At 39.4% G+C, this 21,307-nt stretch overlaps 1 protein-coding gene across 9 annotated transcripts in view; it reads right to left on the bottom strand.

Annotated features, from left to right (window-relative positions):
- Nucleotides 1-21,307, bottom strand: part of LINGO2 (leucine rich repeat and Ig domain containing 2) — a 3,171,904-nt gene that overhangs the window by 2,035,871 nt on the left and 1,114,726 nt on the right. For all 9 annotated transcript variants that reach the window (XR_012245199.1, XM_073635787.1, XM_073635794.1 and 6 more), the window contains one exon: nt 12,263-12,303. The gene's annotated coding sequence lies outside the window, so the exon portion shown is untranslated. The remainder of the gene's footprint in view (nt 1-12,262; nt 12,304-21,307) is intronic.

Genomic DNA, 21,307 nt, shown 5'->3' with positions numbered 1-21,307 from the left:
GTTCGACTCGAACACGAAGCTCATCCCTACTGTGCAGTAAGATCTTCATTGTTGGAGGGCAACATGGTTTAATATCATATTTTTGGAGTTTTCCTTTCTGGTTGATACCAGGTCTGGAATGTAACAAGTTGCACATCAAAGCTTTGTAGCATATCTGAGAGAAGAGATCAGGCCTCCATCAAGGCTGAACAAAAGCTTGGCTCCGGACCGTCTGGTGTTATAATGCTATGCAAGTTAGCTTCAAAGAGGACCTTGGCTGCCGTGATCAAAGGATCAAAGGACCAACAAGCTTTGAAGTTTGACCTGGGATATGGAGACATGACACATGGACAATCCTGCCCCTAGAGTCCAATACAGCAGGAAAGACAGTAATATAATATATTGAGGAGGACTGCCCCCTAAATACTGTGATTTGTCAAAAGTCTAGATGGGGTTGGGTCTAGACAGTGTATGATTGAAGTATAAAAGGGCTGAACGAGTCAGAGAGCTCTCTCTACCATTTTTGAGCCTCATAGCTCTCTCTCTATCATCTTGAGCCTAGCTGAGGAGACTATGCGATAAGTATCTTTGATGTCCTTGTGTTATATGTTCTTTTGTTATATGCTTTGTAATATCTTTCTATAGTATTTTCATGTTAGCGTTTTTCTATTTTCTTGGAAAATAAATAAGACATTGTTTTATTAAGCAGTGTGTTTGTTTTTTTATTAAGCAGTGTGTTTGTTTTCATAGCTAACCCTATATTATTGCGCTATCAACAGTAACTATCTGAGGTTTAATAGACTAGCTAACTATAGGAATAGACAAATTAATACCTATATGGAATAAACATCGGATAATATTTAGTTTAGAAGTTATTTCAATTACAATATTTATTTCCTTGTCAAAAGAAGTTTATTGAGTATAAAATATTATAGAGATACATAAAGTAAGTTTACAAGGATCTATAAAGTAAGCTCATTGTTTTACAGTAGGGATTATATAGGTAAATATCATTAGATTTCAAATATTAAACATTGGGTTCACGTAAACCTAAATTAAAGATATATATCATTTCCTTAGTTACTTTTGTAGGTATTTAAATGATTTATACCTACTATATATATTGTTTACAGGTAGAGTGTATATAGGTCAAATAAATTCTGATAATGAGCTTTACAATATTTATTTCATCCATTATTAGAACTAGTTGTGAACACTGACTGTCCTATAAAAGGTGTAAAGGTTTAGAGGCTGAGTTTCCTGGTTTGTATGTTAATGAGGACAGACTTATGAAATGTTCACTCTAACGCTGTTCAAAAATCTGCATATTTTTTACCTTTTAGATGTTTCTAAGGAGAAAGTGTCATGGCTGACTGCAAAGATTTATTAACATCTTTTTTAGGTATGCTGTGTAAATGGGGACACATAACATAGTGGAGTTTTCTCAAATTTGACAGCAAAAGTGGAAATACATTTTAAAGCATGCTTCAGAGATCCTCTCATCAGAAAGTAATAACTTTTTTTATTTTTGTTAAAACAGTTGCCCTCCCCGAAAATACAGACCATGAGGGTTGACACACTAAAGGTACATAAGCTGTTCACTTTTCAAGGGAATGTGGTGCAAACATACTTTGCAAAGAATAACCAATCACATGTAAGGAAAAAAATGTATTTTTGTTTGTACATGGATGATGGAAGTGAGATACAATCATTACAATGAAGTTTCCCAATTGACTTAATTGATTTAAATGATTTGTAGCTGCCACCTAAGTAAGGTTTACATCAGCAGCAGTGGGGAATTTTAAATATAAACATTATAAACAGACTATAGCAGCTATACAATAACTGGGCTGCCTCCACAGACCTCTGGAATTATCACTTCCCCCAGGTGACCACCCCCACTGTGTTTGTATGCAAACAAATAAATAATAAACACTCCCTGTAAAACTCTTTTACTGTGCATATAATTGTGCAAAACTTAATAAAAAACATACTCATAAAGTCATAAAGCCCTCAAAAATGAATAAACCTATGTTTAAAGTGAGTAAATGGCTTTTTATGATTTTAAAAGTTTTAATAAATTAAATATGTTGTGCAAAATGTTTTTCTTTTTTTTTTTTTTTCTTTGTCAAAAGAAGTTTATTGAGTATACAATGTTATAAAGATACATAAAGTAAGTTTACAAGGATCTATAAAGTAAGCTCATTGTTTTACAGTAGGGTTTATATAGGTAAATATAATGAAATTTCAAATATTAAACATTGGGTTCACGTAAACCTAAATTAAAGATATATATAATTTCCTTAGTTACTTTTGTAGGTATTTAAATGATTTATACCTACTATACATATTGTTTACAAGTAGAGTGTATATAGGTCAAATAAATTCTGATAATGAGCTTTAATCGTAAGGTGGAGAAAAGGAAAGAGAAAGAAGAAAAAGGGTTGAAAGGTATAGGTATGGTCCACAAGGTTGTCCCGCTCGTCAGTTTATTATTCTTTTTAGTTCTCTTTGAAGCCTTAGAATGGGTGTCTCTGTAAGTCATTTAATCTGTTACCATGGCAACAGGACAGAGTCATTGAAGTTTGACAGGAACTGTTGTTTTATCCAAGGATGCCAAAGTTTTTCAAATTTTGGAATTTGATTTTGATCGATGGCTACCATCTTAGCATGGGACATTGTATTATTCATTCTGTGAATTGTTTCTGCTAGTACCAATGTAGGAGATTTCCATGCCTTGGCCACTGTTTGTTTTGCAGCCGTTATTAGTTGGATCATTAGTTTGAATTGAGAAAGTGTTAACCATTCCGGTTTTAGATTAAGTAAAGTTAAATATGGATCTGGTTGTATTATTTTTTTAAATATTTTAGATGCAATCACAAAGACTTCCTTCCAGAAGGTTTGGATTACTGGGCACGTCCACCATATGTGTAAATATGTGCCTATTTCTGGGCATCCTCGAAAACAAAGAGCTGAGGTATTAGGTGAATATTTTGCCACTCTAGCGGGTACAAGGTACCAGCGAGTTAGGACTTTATAATTTGTCTCCAGTGCTAAGATGTTGGGTGAAGATGACTTAGATGTGAGCCATATGTTAGACCAGTCCGTGTCTTCTAAAGTTCGTCCCAGGTCCTCCTCCCACCTCTGAACGTAAGAGGGTCTATTAAGATTTGCTACTCCATATAATTGATTATAAAGTGATGAAATTGTACCTTTAGCAAATGGATCTTTTGTACAGATTGATTCAAAAATGGATAATTGGGATAATGGTGTATCCCCCTTTAGGAATGGTGTATAGAAATTTTTGATTTGGAGATATCTAAATATCTCAGAGTTTGGTAGATCATATTTTTCTCTAAGCGATGGGAATGAAAGGAATGATTTAGATGCTATGAAGTCATTTAGTGTCTGAATGCCTGATGTTGTCCAAGCTTTAAAAGAATTTGGGTAGATCCATGCCGGATAAAAGGCCGGATTTCTGATAAAAGAAAGGAGAGGATTGTGTGGAGATTGTAACTGATATTTGGTTTTTAGTTTATCCCAGAGAGATAAGAAGTGTTTAGTTATGGGATTATGAATTTTAAAGCGGTCTTTAGGATCAAGCCATAATAAATTTGATATTAATAGAGGGTCATTTTCTGAAGCCTCTATAAATACCCATAATGGGATTTCCTGTTTTGCATGGTATTTGGACAGACTGGCCAAATGTGCTGCTCTGTAGTAGTTAGTAAAATTAGGGTATCCCAGGCCTCCTTTATTTTTGGGAAGATGTAGTGTGTGTATAGGTATACGTGGTTTAGAAGAGCCCCATATAAACGAAGTTGCTCTTTTTTGTACTATTCTCAAAAAATAGGAAGGAATTGGAATAGGGAGGACTCTGAATAGATAAAGCAATTTGGGTACAATAGTCATTTTGATTGCATTAATCTTCCTCATCCAGGATAAAGGAAGTTGCGACCATTGTTTTATTAGATTTGTGATCTGTCTTAATACAGGAGGATAATTGGTTGAGAATAAGTCAGAATGAGATGCTGTTAAATGAATTCCAAGATATGGGATTGATTTTTCTGCCCATGTGAATGGGAGTGCAGCCCTAGCCGGGATCAATTCCATGTTTGTGAGTGAAATATTAAGCACTAGGCATTTCTTAGGATTAATCATAAGGCCGGATAGGGCTGCAAATCCATCAAGAGCTGGTATTAAGTTAGGACCAGAGACCCGTGGTGATGATAGAAAAAGTAATATATCGTCTGCAAATATACATAATTTGTGTGTAATACCTCCTACTTCAATGCCAGTTATAGTTTGGTTTGTTCTGATGTATTGGGCCATGGGTTCTAGTATAAGGGCAAATAATAAGGGAGATAATGGGCAACCCTGTCGGGTACCTCTTTCGATATTAAAGGCTTCAGATTTGTATCCAGCATATTTTATATAGGCTTTGGGTTTATTATATAATGCTTTGATCCATGTTAAAAAGTGGAGTCCAAAACCCCATTTTTGTAATGAATATTGCATATATTGCCAGGATACTGTGTCAAATGCCCTCTTAATATCGAGAGATAGAAAACATAAAGGGATTTTCCGTTTTTTAGCAATATGTGCCAATAACACTGCCCTGCGTATATTATCGCCTGCCTGTCTATTTTGCATGAAGCCTACTTGATCTCTATGTATTAATTTTCCTATAATGCTATTGAGGCGTTTTGCTATTATTTTTGCTAATAATTTAATATCGAGGTTTAACAGAGAGATAGGCCGATAATTCACACAGGAAGTATCATCAGAAAGGGGTTTTGGGATCATACAAACAATTGCCATTAGTGTTTCTTGCCGAAAAGAATGTCCATCTAGAAGTTTGTTAAAAGTTTCAGTGAGAATGGAAGAGAGTATTTCTGAGAATGTTTTATAGTATAAAGCCGAGTAGCCGTCTGGGCCTGGTCTTTTGTTAAGTTTTAGGTCTTTTATGGCGTTAGCAACTTCATCTATAGTTATAGGCTCATCCAAACTGCTTTTTTGTTTCTGAGATAACTCAGGTAAGGTTATTTTTGAGAAGAAGGATTCGGCCTCTGTAGGATTAAATTCATTGTTTGTCTTGTATAAAGTTGCGAGATGTGAGTGAAATTTATGGACTATTTTAATTGGATTACAAGTGTAAACATTTTTTGATAATTTCAAACGTATTGGTTTGAAAGATTTGTTAGTTGAATTTAATGCCCGAGCCAAATATGTACCTGGTTTGTTTGTATTCATGTAGAAATTGTGTTTGGAGCGTTTGAGGGATTTATCAACTGACTCAGTGAGAAATAGATCGTATTCCAATCTAGATTTTTCCAGATGAGATTTTGTACTCTGAGATGGATTATCTTGAAATGATATGTAGGCTGCATTAAAATTGAGTTCTAGTTTTTTTGCTAGATTTTTGCGTTCCCGTTTAAATAGTGCCATTTGTCTTTGTATTGTACCACGCAAGACAGGCTTATGAGCTTCCCACAGTGTTATTGGGGAGATGTCTGTTGTATTATTAATTGATATGTATTCCTTTAAAGCTTGTTCAATGGCCATCTGATGTAGTGGGTGTTTGAGCATTATGTCCGGTAAGTACCACGTTGGGTCATGCGCTTTTGGTATGGCTGAGGCTATAGTAGTGTATACTGCATTATGGTCAGACCACGGAATCGGAATTATATCTGATGCAATAATTTCTGGTATCATTCCTATTGTTAGAAAAATATGATCTATTCTGGTGAAGGTTTGATGAGGGTGCGAGAAATAAGTGAATTTCTTTTTCATTGGGTTACTTTCTCTCCATGAATCTACCAGATTGTATTTGGAAAGAAGTTGAGAAAAAGGTAATCTAGAGGTTATTTTGGATGGTGTAAAAGGTGATTTATCTAGAAATGGGAGGAGGACCTGGTTCGAATCCCCACACATTATCACTGTTCCTATTTTGTGTGTATTAATCACTTGTAATATATGTGAGAGGAATGGTGTAGGTTGTTTGTTAGGAGCGTAGTAGGAAATCACCGTGATTGCTGTATCCATTATATAACCCATGAGTATCAGGTATCTACCTTCTGGGTCTTTAATTTCTGATGATAAGGTGAATGGTGTGGATCGGTGAAATGCAATTAGAGTTCCCCTCTGCTTGGTACAGGCAGAAGCCGTGTAAATTTGTTGATAAAAAGGAGAAATATATTTTGGAGTAGAATCTTTGGTGAAGTGTGTTTCTTGGAGGCATACTATGTGAGCCTTCTTGTTATGGAAAGTACGGAAGGCTTTGGTCCTTTTTTGAGGGACATTTATTCCCTGAACATTCAGGGAAAGTATATTCAGTGGTGCCATGGCAATAGATCAAATAGTTTTGACTTACTTTTTGTTATGCAGAGCTGACTGCGCAGATCAACCTGTGTGGACTGAAGAGATGAATAGATAGAAAAGAAACCAGTGAATTCTGGAGTAAAGAGTAAACAAAAAACATATGAGATTAGATGATACATTGTATAAATAATTTTTTGCAAGTAATCACAATTTACCCGTGAAAGAGAATAAATATCTCTCTCAGGGGAATAAGTGCCTTCGTCACACTCCCACATAATATGGTTGCGAGAATGAGGAGGGCTAATGGGGGTACACGGATCTTCCGCTTACAGGAGAGAAGTGCTATGTCAAAAGACATCAAAATGATGTTTCGTTAATTGGAGTGCAGAATATAGTTTTTGTTGAAATTATTTATTCCAGGGTGGTTGTATATGGTTAGTCTTGCCCTAGGCTAAATAATTCAGTTAGAAAGGTACTGTTAATAACTTTGGTATTGATGAAGATAGTTTGAATTATTTTGGGATTTTAACCCTTTTAGAGTAAACAATTACATATTTTATTCATATGTAACTGTTTAGATATGTTAACTCATAAAATTGAGGTTGTATTGCTTCAGATTACAATAAACAAAAACATAATTCTAGGAACTAGTTAGGTAATAATATATTTGTTTTAAGAAAAGAAAGAAAAAGCTTCCATTACTTCTGGATTATTGAACATATTTGTCCTAAAAAGTAATAAATCTATTGTTATTACCTGATAATATATAACTGAACAAGAATTTCCTTATTTAACTTATATATTCTAAGGCTATATGAATCAGAAGTAATAAGAAATATAACTGGAATGTAACATGATCCCACACAGTGTGTGACTATCAGAATGCAGTTACATTCAGTTATAAATACAGGTTTTTTATAGAGAACCATCTCTTAGTATAATAAATGAAGAGATATCAGGAATTAGGATGTCAGTCCATTGAATCTTCTTGGTCCATGGATGATGTGGCATAACGGCCTGCTGAGTGTTGCTGTTTGTGGGTTCTGTCAGATTTAATTTTAAAAGGGTTTGTTGTAGTTCATCTGCTGATCTGCTTCTGTAAATTGTACCTTGGTAGTTAAATCTGACTGAAAAGGGGAAGCCCCATTGATACATAATGTTGTGGCGTTGCAGTTCCATTAGTTGGGGTTTCATTGATCGTCTTTTAGTAATAGTAAGTTGGGATAGGTCAGCAAAAATTTGATAATTGTGTCCTTGAAAATTAAGTTCCTTTTTTTCTCTTGCAGCGATTAGTATTTGTTCTTTCGTTCTGTAATAATGAAATTTTGTGATTATATCACATGGGGGTCCATCTTTCTTTTTGGCTGTGAGGGCTCTGTGTACTCTGTCCAGTTCTAAACGTTCAATAGGGATATCTGGCTTTAGTTCTTGTAATAGAGCAGTAATAGTAGATTGCAGGTCTGTCACAGTTTCAGGTATTCCCCTGATGCGCAAGTTTGAACGTCTGGCTCTATTTTCGTAATCTTCGAGCTTAGTTTGAAGTATTAAATTCTCTTTTTTTAATTGTTCCAATTCTGTTATATTTTCTTGGGTTGTAATTTCAATTTCATCCATTTTTATTTCTAAGGCTGCGGTGCGGTTTCCCAGCTCTCTTATTTCTTTGGTTAGGCTTTTTGTTATTTGGTCTGAGGTTTGTTTTAAAGCCTTATGAAGCATCTTTTCAAATTGTAATAATATTACTGGGGATACTGAGGAGGCTTGTGGAGAAGTTTGTGAGAGGATTTGTTCTGTATCTGACTCAAATGGAGAGTCTTGCTGTGACATTTTCTGTCTGTGAGAGCGCCCTGATGCTGTATCTTGTGAGGTGATTGAAGCTTCTTCAGCTGCAGTGAGTGCCTGTGAGCTCTTTGTGAGGTGATTTTTATTTCTGCCACGGTTTCCTCCCAGTACCATATTTCCTGCCCAAACTTTCACAGTTTGTTCCCAGGGGCAAAAAGGTTCAAATGGATACCTTTTGAGTCTGCAGGCTCCGCTTTGTCCTTCTCTTCTCTCCTCAGCGGTGTGGAGCTCTAACAATGCATGTCTGCTCCGCTAGGCTCCGCCTCGTGCAAAATGTTTTTCAAGCTCTCTTTTATGCATAATTGATGAAGTTGTATGTGATAGTCTCTGGAAGCTGCCAGTGCCTTTGGAGATTTCAAGTTTGGCTGGATAACCCCTTTTTGTACATGCTATATTTGACCACCTTACCCTAAGTGGTGAGTGTGGCACTACCAGTGGGTGACTGAGTTGGGTATGGAAATAAAGCAATTTTCCATCTGCACTAAGAATGAGAGTGGATCTTCATCATATACCAGTGTGTTGGACTAATACTTTGAGAAGGGGAAAAACTAGAATCGTGCTAAACCTGTGAACTCAAGTGATCAATAAGTGCAAACTACCGCACTAACCCACTAATTAGAGCATGATCCTAAATATGACATAAATATATAACCATGTGTGTTATGAACTATAGTTGTCAATCTCATATGTACCAAAACTTTAAATCACTAAATAGTGAATGATCAGAAATCAACTAAACCAAGTGACCAAATATATAACATAAAAAATAAAAAATGCATAATGTCCAATCATATATGTAACTAAAATATATGTGACATCCACCCATGTAAATTAAATATATAAGAGTCCATCCATGGATGAGAAAAAAATCTTCATTGTAATGCTGGCCATACACTATACAGAAAATCGGCCGAACCCATTTTCGAAAAACGAACGTTCGACCGTGACCGCAAACGATCGTGCCATCATATAATGTCCGATAATCTGTTCAGTGGACATGAATAAATAATTTTGTGTTCGTTTTTTTACATATACCTAGTGCAGGCAGTTCGGACGGGAAACACATTAACCTTGCAATTTATCGTACGTTCGGCAGAAATTTTCCAAACATGCCGTTCGTTTTTTTTCCACAAAAACGTCACAAACGATTATCGATTTGTACCCACTAACTTGCCGAAAAACGAACGAAGTGTCCATACGAACGATTTTTCGGCCGATTTTTCGTATAGTGTATGGCCAGCATTAGTGTGAGAAAATCGTGCTCAATCCACCACCGCTGTGTAGGGAATTACTTCTTACCAGATGCACATGATCCCCCATTACAGAGGATCTAGGAAAGCCTGTGATGGTGGATACCCTCCAGGGTGTATCAGGTGGAACCAATACACTTCAAATCGCCTGTGGTATTAGTGCAATCTCCAAAAACACCCAGCAGAACCATTACTTCTGAAATGGCCTCATTTCATTTCTGCTGATTTTATATACTGTATTGATGTTATGCAGGAAAATCACTGCTTTTAAACATTTTCCACATATATTCTCACAGATAATTTATGTGATACATATATATATACATATGTTCAGTTGTTTCCATATATCTTTTCTTTTTTTTGTTTTTCCATAATACTTTGAGAACACTTTTCCATGTTTTAGACCACTTACACTGTATTTGTTGTTTGTTAGATTATTTGCATTGATTTGGGGTCGTTTTATACATTGTTTGCACTGCTTTAGTTTATTGTTCCCCCTTGAGGGTGTCTTATTAGTTGAGGCAGTTTATTCATTTTTTTGATGTTATGGCTTTATGGGTATGCTTTTTTTTCGGAATTAGTGTATTAATGCATTCATTAATGTATTAGTGTAGAATTAATGCACTTTAAAGGTGTTTCACAGGGGGTGGTTATATATATTGTATTATTTAAAAGGGTGTAGTGCTGTCATTTGTTTGCATACATTATCTATTCTTTGGAATATTTGCACAGCAACTACTGGGTTGTTTTATTGGGGGTTGACTTTGTTTGAGGGATAGCTCATATTTTCTTGGTTTATATACCCCCACCATATTTACCAGGCTCCACTATTCCACCTGACATGTCTGACACGGCAGGTGTTGCCAGGTAGAGGGCAGGAAGATTATTTAATAGCCATTCACTGATCCCCCCTAGCTTGAAGGATCAAAGAAATGATGTGTATTACATCACTTTCAGTATCAGCTGTCGCTTTCTGTGGCAACTGTGGCCAAGGAAGAAGTGAATGGAGCATTGCACACCTACTTGTGTTAATAAAATGAATATAATTGAAGTATATATATATATATATATATATATATATATATATATATATATATATATATATATATATATATATATATATATATATACAGTATCTCACACAAAACCAAGTACACCCCTCACATTTCTGTAAATATTTTATAATATCTTTTCATGTGACAACACTGAAGAAATGACACTTTGTGTTTTATTCCTGAGCCTTTCTTTTGTATGTGTGGGAGCATTAATACAGTTTATTTGGATCAAGAGGTACACCTATCCATTTGATAAATCTTATTTGCATCCCAGAAAGGGACATGCACAAGTGACCTATTAAGGGTAGGTAAAATAGTGAGGTGAGCTGCTAACGGTGGTGGTGTGTACAACAAATTGTGTGTTTATTTCACAGCAGAAGTAAAAAGTTGAAGATAATCATTTATTAACACAACATATGGACGTTTTCGTTTATCTGTCTTTATCTAGCTGGGCTTTTATTTTTATGTGTTTATATATTCAATTGATTTTTGCTTGGACTTTCACTATATATTGTTGGTGCCAAATCATTGAGTTTTCACTAATTTAGGAGGCTTGTCACTCCCCTATGTGACAGCAATACAGTTAAAGAGGTTGTAAACCTCCATTTTCAATTTGTACCTATAGGTAAGCCTATAATAAGGCTTCCCTATATGTACAGTAAATATCTCTTAAACGTGCGCCGTTTAGGGGATATTTACTTTGTACTTCACCGATGATGTAATCGGCGCATGAGCTGTGAAGAAGCGGCCCTCCATGCCATTTCTTCACTAGCGAGTGCCATGACTTGCAGCTCCCGTGGGCATGCACGGGAGTGACGTCATGGGGCTCAGGACAGTCACAGAGCCGGAGTCTGTGGCCCCCAGAAGGAAAAGGGGCTAACATGGATGCGGCATAACCTATGGACAAAACTGTGTACCAAACTTTGTTGCTGTTTCATGGGTGCACACAATTTGATATGTTGGGTATCTATTTACAGAGAGCAACCTCATCTTTTACCAAACAATTGTTAATATATTACATTTGTGTGCACTAGAATTAACTTTAGTGTAATTTTTATTGAAAAAAAAGAGTCTATGCTTTCAGATAAATAGAATATTGAAGAAGGGGTTAACTAATATTCAGGCCTAAAATGTGCATATTATCATGTCTCCAAAAAATGGCCCTGGCAGCGAAAGAGTCCTTTTAGGCTGCATTAACACCTGAGTATTTCAAAGTCGTGCGTTTTTTACTGCAATTTTTACCATGATTTGCCACGTTTTTTCCGCATTTTTGCCACAATTTGCCACGATTTTGTTCAGGTCACCAATGTAAAAGGCAGAAAAACACCTGTAATCTGCCCCAAAAAGCTCATGTTCTTTTTTGAGGTTAGGGCGTTTTTCAGGCATTTTGCTTCATGTGACAAAATGCTCAGATGTGAACAGGTGCCATTGAAATTAATGGGATTTTGCTTGTTGGACGTTTTGCAGGATTTTTTTTTGCTCAGGTGTGAATGCAGCCTTAACAAAAATCCCCTTCAGCCTCCAGTTCACTTATACTTGCTTTCACATGGCTCCCCCTGCTACTTCCTCCTTTAAAGCGATTGCACAATACTTAGTGTAAGCACATGTTTTCCTGTGTTTTGAAAAAAGGGCTATGCAAATGTATTCATATGTTTTAGTGTGTTTACAGCCCATAATATTGAATTGGCAGTCTAAATACAGTATGTTATCACCATAATGAGTGTGCATGAATGCACCATAATGGATTTCTTTAGTGTCATTGGGCCATGCATATATTTTAAATGCAACTAATATCTGATTTAGATGGCAATTGCTTACCCTTCCAGTAGATTTTAGAATGTAGAAACAAGCAGGGGTTCCTGGAGAAAATTACACAAAGAGAAAACATACATTTTCAATAAATGTAGAAAAGGCCTTATATTTTTATTACCATTAAAATGCACCAAAGGTGAGTATTTATAGAGTCTCCACACTATTAAATATTTTAAAATGCCATTTTTACTTTGCTGTTTTTAACTTGACTCCATCTTAGGAGGTGCAAGTTATCTCTTGTTTGTTGGTGAAAAACCTGTGTTGTACTAGGGTCCACTAGGAAAGGTTGCAGCCAGAAAATAAACTAGACAGAATATATTTTTGGGATGTTCAGCAGTTATTTGCTGGGCTGAGACATCCATCCATATTAATTCATCTTATCCAACAAAACATGCTAGGGTTGAGTTATTAAGGGCAAATAGGTTGTTCAACTTACTTGGTAAGTTGCACTTTGCAAGAGCATTTTCCCAAGAGCTTAGTTAATGTGGTGAAACTCTGCTGACTTCTATCATTCAATCATGTGCAAGCAAACATGCAGTATTTTTTATTTTCCTTGCACGTGATTTGGAATTCTTTGCAAAGTGAAACTTCACCACAATCATTGATCTCTGGGTAAATTTCCTTGCAAAGTGAACAGTATATTTTTACGAAATCAACCCACTGACTCTATTTACATTGATTTCTATCAGAAGGTATAGCTAGGCCTTACAGAAAAGGTGTGTTTAACCAGTGACTACCATTTAATTTTGTGTCCTTTCCTTTTTTACTATACAATGTAGCCATTCTACTCTACTCTAGTGTAAACTTAATGATGTAGTAAAATGTAGTAAAAGAAATACAGTAATATAAGCTGTCAACAAAAATTTCCTTAAACAACCATTAGTGCTTTCATTTGTCATTACCATTATTTTTATTGAATATACAGTTTTGTGCTGCCATGTGAGATTTTTGTTGCCAGTAAACAATTATACATATTTCATTTCAGTCATGGACATTAATGAACTGTATTGAATCAATTTAGCTTGCAGGTTTTATTGCATAAAAATAAAACATAATTTATTAAAATTATTATTTTAATGTTTATTTCCAAAACAATAAATTCCTAACTGCGCTGATATCAATTATGAAGAAATGGCAATGACAGCTCTGTAAAAAAATGTAAACAGTGTAAAATAATATAATATTACTGTAAGTAAAATTAAAATACATTATTGAAATAGCAACAAAACACAATATAAAAAAACAAACATTTAAAATGAAGCCCAAAAAAGGAATGCTTTATAATATAATAACACATATTCCTAAAGATTAATTCTATCTTTGTCAAAAGGCCCTACCCTCTGCTCAAAGGAAAATACTTCCAACAACAGTGTGATTACATAGCACCACTCTCTGTAACCAAAAACCAAAAAGAATATATATATATATATATATATATATATATATATATATATATATATATATATGTATATATATATTCCAAGTGTTGTCCAAAGGGGATGGGGAAACATAAGGAGGGGCAAGTCTGGAGTTTGGTCTTAAAGGAATGGCGATGGAAAAGAAAGAATAAGAGACAGAAAGAATAAGAAACAGAAAGAAGCTGAAAAATGATGAAAAAAGATAGGAAGTCACTAACTAATAAAAGGGATTAAGGGGAAATAAGGTAGACAAAGAGTTAAGGTGATACTAAAGGAATAAGAAAAAAACTGATTGGTTATACTTACCTGCACTGTGCAATGGTTTTGCACAGAGCAGCCCCGATCCTTCTCTCCTCTTCCTCATCGGTGCTCTGGGCTCCTTCCCCCTGCACTCATGCATGCTCACTACTGAGCCCTGCCCTGTGTGTCCATAGACACACAGAATGGGGCCCACCCCCTGCTTCCTCAATGACTGTGACTGTCTGTGACTGCTGTGTCTGAGCAAATACGGAGGGAGAGAGTTGGGAGAGTAGTTGCTTTTGTGCACATCGCTGGATTGAGATTAGGCTCGGGTAAGTATAATAGGGGGCTGCATACAGAAGGGTTTTTGCCTTCATACATAGAATGCATGAAGGAAAAACACCTTCAGCCTTTAAAACCACTTTAAGAGAGAGAGGTAAAGGGGTGCCAGTGAAGTATGGAGGGTTAGAGAAGAGAAAGGTGGACAGGACTGGGGAAGGAAAAGGTAGGAACCTTAAATAGGTGTAATATATAGAAGTGTAATATATAGAGATGGGATAGGAGGGGAAGAGATAGCTCATACGACAAAAGGCAATAGAATAGATATGCAAACACAATATCCCTGATCAATACATGTTGTACTATATTAAGGCCTGAATTGCTACTCCAAAATTAATTTTGGCAATGTGCTATTGAGTGAGGATTAGGGGAACCAGTATATTCCCAGGGTCTCTGTGGTGATGAATGGGAAATGTAGAAGAGAAAAATAAAAGTGTAAAAAAATAGTTTAATAAAATGTGAGTAAAGGTGCATGGTTATGGGCATAGAAGCCTAACTACATGAGATATAGTCTGCAAACATTTGCTCACCAGCCAGAGCATACCACTACATACCACTACATATGCATGGGCAAATGGGCAATGCTATTTAAACCTGAGCTTTGCACAGGATCATTGCTTTATGATTTTTTAGTATTTTCTCCTGTGTTCCTGATCCTGAAACTTATTCTGAGTTTGTTATTGACCCTGCTTTTACCTGAGATAAGGTGTACTCTCAGAGCTCACAGTGTAAACTCCCAAACACATACACTATAAGGCTCCATTCACACCAATGCAGTTTGCGATTTTGCAGTGATAAAACACACTACATGCTTTTCTGTAGCTTCTCTATTGAAGTCTATTGAACCAAAAATGCAAAAAAGCACAGTTTTGTATCTAAAAAAGTCCCTGACCCTTTCCAAAAATCAGAGGCACACAAATGCATTGATGTGAACATGTTCCATAGGAACCCATGTTAAAGAAGTCCTGTGTTTTAGCAAAAAGCATGAAAAGATGCATTGGTGTAAATAGAGCCCAAATACCAGTGGCGTACCTACAGGGGGGCGGTCCGCCCTGGGTGGCACACATTGGGGGGGGTGTCAGGCCAGCTATCAGAGCCGGGACAAGGCAGTGTCGGGTGCAGGAGGTGCTCTGTAGCTCTACTGGCTCTCTGTGTCTGTGTAAGTCGTCAGCTTATGTTTTTCCATGTCATTGAGCTCACATTGGGCTCTATACTGCCTCTTCTGGCTTCTTCATGTATGTGCGCCCCTCGTGTGTGCTGCTAATGGAATCAAGACCTGGGACAAGGAAGACCACCTTACAAGTGGGGGCTGTGTGTACAGGGGGGCATAGCTGTGTATGTGTGAGGGGGGAGGCAGCTGAGTGTGTACAGGTGTGAGGGGGAGGCAGCTGAGTGTGTACAGGTGTGAGGGGGAGGCAGCTGAGTGTGTACAGGTGTGAGGGGGAGGCAGCTGAGTGTGTACAAGTGTAAGGCGGGGCAGATGAGTTTCTACAGGTGTGAGGGAGGGCAGCAGAGTGTGTACAGGCATGAGGGGGAAGGCAGCTGAGTGTGTACAGGTGTGAGGGGGGAGGCAGCTGAGTATGTACAGGTGTGAGGGGGAGGCAGCTGAGTGTGTACAGCTGTGAGGGGGGAGGCAGCTGAGTGTGTACAAGTGTAAGGCAGGGCAGATGAGTTTCTACAGGTGTGAGGGAGGGCAGCAGAGTGTGTACAGGTGTGAGGGGGAAAGCAGTGGAGTGTGTATAGGTGTGAGGGGGGAGGCAGCTGAGTGTGTACAGGTGTGAGTAGGGGCAGCTGAGTGTGTACAGGTTAGAGGGGGCAGCTGAGTGTGTACAGGTGAGAGGGGGCAGCTGAGTGTGTACAGATGTGAAGGGGAGGCAGCTGAGTGTCTACAGATGTGGGGGGGCAGCTGAGTGTCTACAGGTGTGAGGGAGGCATCTGAGTGTCTACAGGTGTGAGGGGGCAGCTGAGTGTGTGCAGGTGTGAGGGGGAAGGCAGTTGAGTGTGTATAGGTGTGAGGGGGGAGGCAGCTGAGTGTGTACAGGTGTGAGTGGGGGCAGCTGAGTGTGTACAGGTTAGAGGGGGCAGCTGAGTGTGAGTGTGTACAGGTGAGAGGGGGCAGCTGAGTGTGTACAGATGTGAAGGGGAGGCAGCTGAGTGTGTATAGGTGTGAGGGGGGAGGCAGCTGAGTGTGTACAGGTGTGAGTGGGGGCAGCTGAGTGTGTACAGGTTAGAGGGGGCAGCTGAGTGTGTACAGGTGAGAGGGGGCAGCTGAGTGTGTACAGATGTGAAGGGGAGGCAGCTGAGTGTCTACAGATGTGGGGGGGCAGCTGAGTGTCTACAGGTGTGAGGGAGGCATCTGAGTGTGTACAGGTGTGAGGGGGCAGCTGAGTGTGTGCAGGTGTGAGGGGGAAGGCAGTTGAGTGTGTATAGGTGTGAGGGGGAGGCAGCTGAGTGTGTACAGATGTGAGTGGGGGCAGCTGAGTGTGTACAGGTGTGAGGGGGCAGCTGAGTGTGTACAGGTGAGAGGGGGCAGCTGAGTGTGCACAGATGTGAAGGGGAGGCAGCTGAGTGTGTACAGGTGTGAGTGGGGGCAGCTGAGTGTGTACAGGTTAGAGGGGGCAGCTGAGTGTGAGTGTGTACAGGTGAGAGGAGGCAGCTGAGTGTGTACAGATGTTAAGGGGAGGAAGCTGAGTGTCTACAGATGTGGGGGGGTAGCTGAGTGTCTACAGGTGTGAGGGAAGCATCTGAGTGTGTACAGGTGTGAGGGGGCAGCTGAGTGTGTGCAGGTGTGAGGGGGCAGCTGAGTGTGTACAGGTGTGAGGGGGCAGCTGAGTGTGTACAGGTGTGAGGAGGGCAGCTGAGTGTGTACAGGTGTGAGGGGGCAGCTGAGTGTGTACAGGTGTGATGGGGCAGCTGAGTGTGTACAGGTGTGAGGGGGCAGCTGAGTGTGTACAGGTGTGAGGGGGCAGTTGAGTGTGTACAGGTGTGAGGGGGCAGCTGAGTGTGTACAGGTGTGAGGGGGTAGCTGAGTGTGTACAGGTGTGAGGGGGCAGCTGAGTGTGTACAGGTGTGAGGGCGGCAGCTGAGTGTGTACAGGTGTGAGGGGGCAGCTGAGTGTGTACAGGTGTGAGGGCGGCAGCTGAGTGTGTACAGGTGTGAGGGGACAGCTGAGTGTGTACAGGTTAGAGGGGGCAGCTGAGTGTGTACAGGTGAGAGAGGGCAGCTGAGTGTGTACAGATGTGAAGGGGAGGCAGCTGAGTGTCTACAGATGTGGGGGGGAGCTGAGTGTCTACAGGTGCGGAGGGAGGCATCTGAGTGTGTACAGGTGTGAGGGGGCAGCTGAGTGTGTACAGGTGTGAGGGGCAGCTGAGTGTGTACAGGGGTGAGGGGGCAGCTGAGTGTGTACAGGCGTGAGGGGGCAGCTGAGTGTGTACAGGCATGAGGGGGCAGCTGAGTGTGTATAGGCGTGAGGGGGCAGCTGAGTGTGTACAGGCGTGAGGGGGCAGCTGAGTGTGTACAGGTGTGAGGGGGCAGCTGAGTGTGTACAGGTGTGAGGGGGCAGCTGAGTGTGTACAGGTGTGAGGGGGCAGCTGAGTGTGTACAGGCATGAGGGGGCAGCTGAGTGTGTACAGGTGTGAGGGGGCAGCTTAGTGTGTACAGGTGTGAGGGGGCAGCTTAGTGTGTACAGGTGTGAGGGGGCAGCTGAATGTGTACAGGTGTGAGGGGGTGAGTGTTAACAGGTATGAGGGGGGCAGTTGAGTGTGTACAGGTGTGAGGGGTGCAGCTGAGTGTGTATAGGTGTGAGGGAAAAAAGGTACTTGTTCCAGGAAATTCTGGTCCGAAGTGAATGAAACCACAAGGAGAAGATGTGAGGCAATGATTGCGTAAGATAAACAGCTGTGCAAAATCTAGGACGGATGGTAGGATAGATGGATGGGTGGATGGATGAATGAGTGAAGAGTTGGATCAGACAGGTCTGCAGCTGGGACACATCAAGAAGAATCTCTAAATTGATGGAAAATGATGGGATGGATGGGTGAATGGATGTATGGATGGATGATGAGGTGGATGAGTGAATCACAGATTTAATAGCACAGGCAAAACAGACCAGGGGGATCTTCAGCAGTGTATGGAGAACATAAATGGTCAAAGCACAGAAGTGAATCTATCATAAGATTTATTAAAAACAAATATAGCACACTTACATTAGAGCAAGGAGATGGAAACAGAGGCGGCATCAAGAGCCCTTGTCCCTTGTCTGCCTGTTTGCTGCCTATCTCCATTACTGACCTCTGCTTGGATATCTGACCAAAATTTAGCCCATCAATTTTGCCTCACTGTCTGTATGTTGCTGAGCTCTGCTTGTTCCTGGCTTCAATACTGCCTAAGATTCTGCGCCTTCTTACTCAGCTGTTACCAGACTAGGCTTATGAATTCACTCCACTTACAACAAAATTTGGTGTATCCACTGAGTACTACCAGCTGTACCCCTGTTTATCTAATACCAGCACTCCCAAGTTTCAGTCTTCAGTATCTCAACCCTGGTACTTGTGCACTTTAATCACCCCTGCAGACCCTGTTTTAACTTCCAGGGGTTCTCGGTCAGGAACTGTGCAAAGGACCACCCTTGTCATCTCAGGCTCTTAAAATGGGTACATAACACAATATTTTGCAATATTTCAACAAGAGAAAAGTTTACTCAACAGTTTGTTTTTTGCTTGCAGTACCCAGTTTAGCATAACTTCTGTGGCTATTAGGAAGTGTTGCACTCTCCTTGTTGCTTCTATTTGTCCTATATTATGGAGAAAGAGATCCCCAAAAGGTGGGTTGGAATATTTCAAACTTCAAGGTGGCCATAAAAAGATCCAGGAGCTAAGCAGATATGTTTCACTAATGGAGTCTCCAAATATATAAAAGCCAGTGAGTAACTCATTATCGAACTCAAGTTCGACTGAAAAATGAAACTTGGTAAAACCTAATATTTAAGTTGGCCCAAGAGCATAGGAGTTGGTTACATCATTATTTTTGTAAACATTTAATGAAATAAAGGGCAGCATAGGAAATATTTTACTGAACATACTGTTTTCTATTTATTACAGACTGGCAGTCAAAAATGCTTAATATGCAGTCTACAGTGTTTGTGATTATTCCGTGATAGCCAAAAAATTAATGTTATCAGCCCTAAAGGCAAAAAGATGTGAAACCCTCACTTAGATGTGCCGTTTACAAAAAAAAAATTAGGTATGTTTAGCAAGATACTATATTGTTTTTCATTTATATAAAGTGTCAGCAAAGAAACTCAATTTTCGTTACAACCAATTTTTGCTTCACATTTAATCACTGCAGGGGAAATATAAGCTTTAGACTTAAAAATATGTCCACCTTGACAGCGGCTTACTGAAGAGGAATTTTATGGTGGCTGTGTTTTCTGCAAAGTGTAGAAAATGTTCTAGCCTTTGATTCCACAGAATAATTATCAATGTGCATCGGTGAGTACGAGTCAAAGCTTTCCATTTGGCATATCGCTTGACTGTAATTATTAATCTTGTTAAGTATCTCAGCCTGCAAAGACAGGTGTCAAAGTAAATCCTCACAATAAGAATTTATGGTCATGATTACTGAATCTTCACCATTATAAAGGCGCTGCTTGACAGCAATCATCTGGCCTGGTATAAAGTAGTATCATATATCAAGAGCACCCATTAATCATTGACACTCATTAGAAACATACTGATGTTTTTATACCAAACCCCACAATGTGCTAAAATACAGAGCACTGATATTCAAAAGTGTGTGTGTGTGTCTGTGTGTAGACATAGAACAACTTATGTCAGTATGTTTAAGATAAGCACGTAGCCATTCTTCGGACATACATGCATTATCTGTCACCAAAAATTGTTTAACACCTTGACGCCAGCCGCACACAAATATGCGGCATTTCGGCACCTGGTCTTTGGCCTCGAGAGGCTGCATATTTGCGTGAATTTCGGTCAATACTTCTGTGCCAATGTGCCCTGTGCACTCCCAGTACAGTTGCTGGGGCCTAACTGAAAGCTTTCTGATCACGTGACCGCCATGACAGTGATTATTTTGGGCAGTGAGGTCACTGCTATTTCTGCCCCTTTGCTTGTGTGGCTAGGCATTCCCTGTGACATGGACCGCTGTTAGAAAAGTTGTTAGGAACGCAGCAGGTGCCTGCATCTGTTTCTTCATTCGGAATCATTGATAATACAAAGCTGTCATCTATAGAGGTGGTAGAAAAACCAAACCATCAGTCCATCCCTACTCTCCACAGAAAGTGATGGACCAGGGACAGATAAGTATATAACTGACAGATGTGCTGGAGGCGGGGGAAGCTTTATTACATGAGTTATAGAGCGTGCTGTGCCTATGACTATTGGTCAATGAGGGTGCTTATCAAAATACCAGTAGGGAGGCTAAATAAGTCAGGTGATGGGACCTGGCTAAACTTTGTCAGTTTAAACTTAAGTTGAGATCCGCATAGTGCTCAGTCTGAGGCTGTGGAACTTGGTGTAAGTGGAGCTGGTATAAGTGGGAGTTAAAAACCAGAGTTAGAATGTACAAGTCTTGCTGTTTGTTTGCTTGCTGTTTGCTTGCTGTTTGTTTGCTGTTTGTTTGCTGTTTGTTTGTTTGCTGTTTGTTTGCTGTTTGTTTGCTTGCTGTTTGTTTGCTGTTTGTTTGCTGTTTGTTTGCTTAGTTGCATTTTTGGGGCTTTTCCTTTTAGTTTTTCATTTGCCTTTTGCTGTCACTTTTTAAATAGCTTTTTTTTTTTTTTTTTTTCTCTGGTTCCATCAGTCTATCAATTAAGGGGGGTGGTTAATTGCTCACAGGTGCCTATTTAACTGGGTGTAGGACTCAGTCTGAGCGTGCTCAGTCTGAGGCTGTGAAACTTGGTGTAAGTGGAGCTGGTATAAGTGGGAGTTAAAAACCAGAGTTTAAAACAGGAGGTTATAACAGGGGTCATAGTACCTGTGTAGTGTGAGTATCTGAGTGTTGTCTGAGTAGTGTGTGTGGATCGTTAGTACTTGTGTAT

The sequence above is a fragment of the Aquarana catesbeiana genome, linkage group LG01 (genome assembly GCF_042186555.1).
Source record: "Aquarana catesbeiana isolate 2022-GZ linkage group LG01, ASM4218655v1, whole genome shotgun sequence".
Taxonomy (NCBI): domain Eukaryota; kingdom Metazoa; phylum Chordata; class Amphibia; order Anura; family Ranidae; genus Aquarana; species Aquarana catesbeiana.
This window is presented reverse-complemented; position numbering and strand designations above follow the sequence as displayed.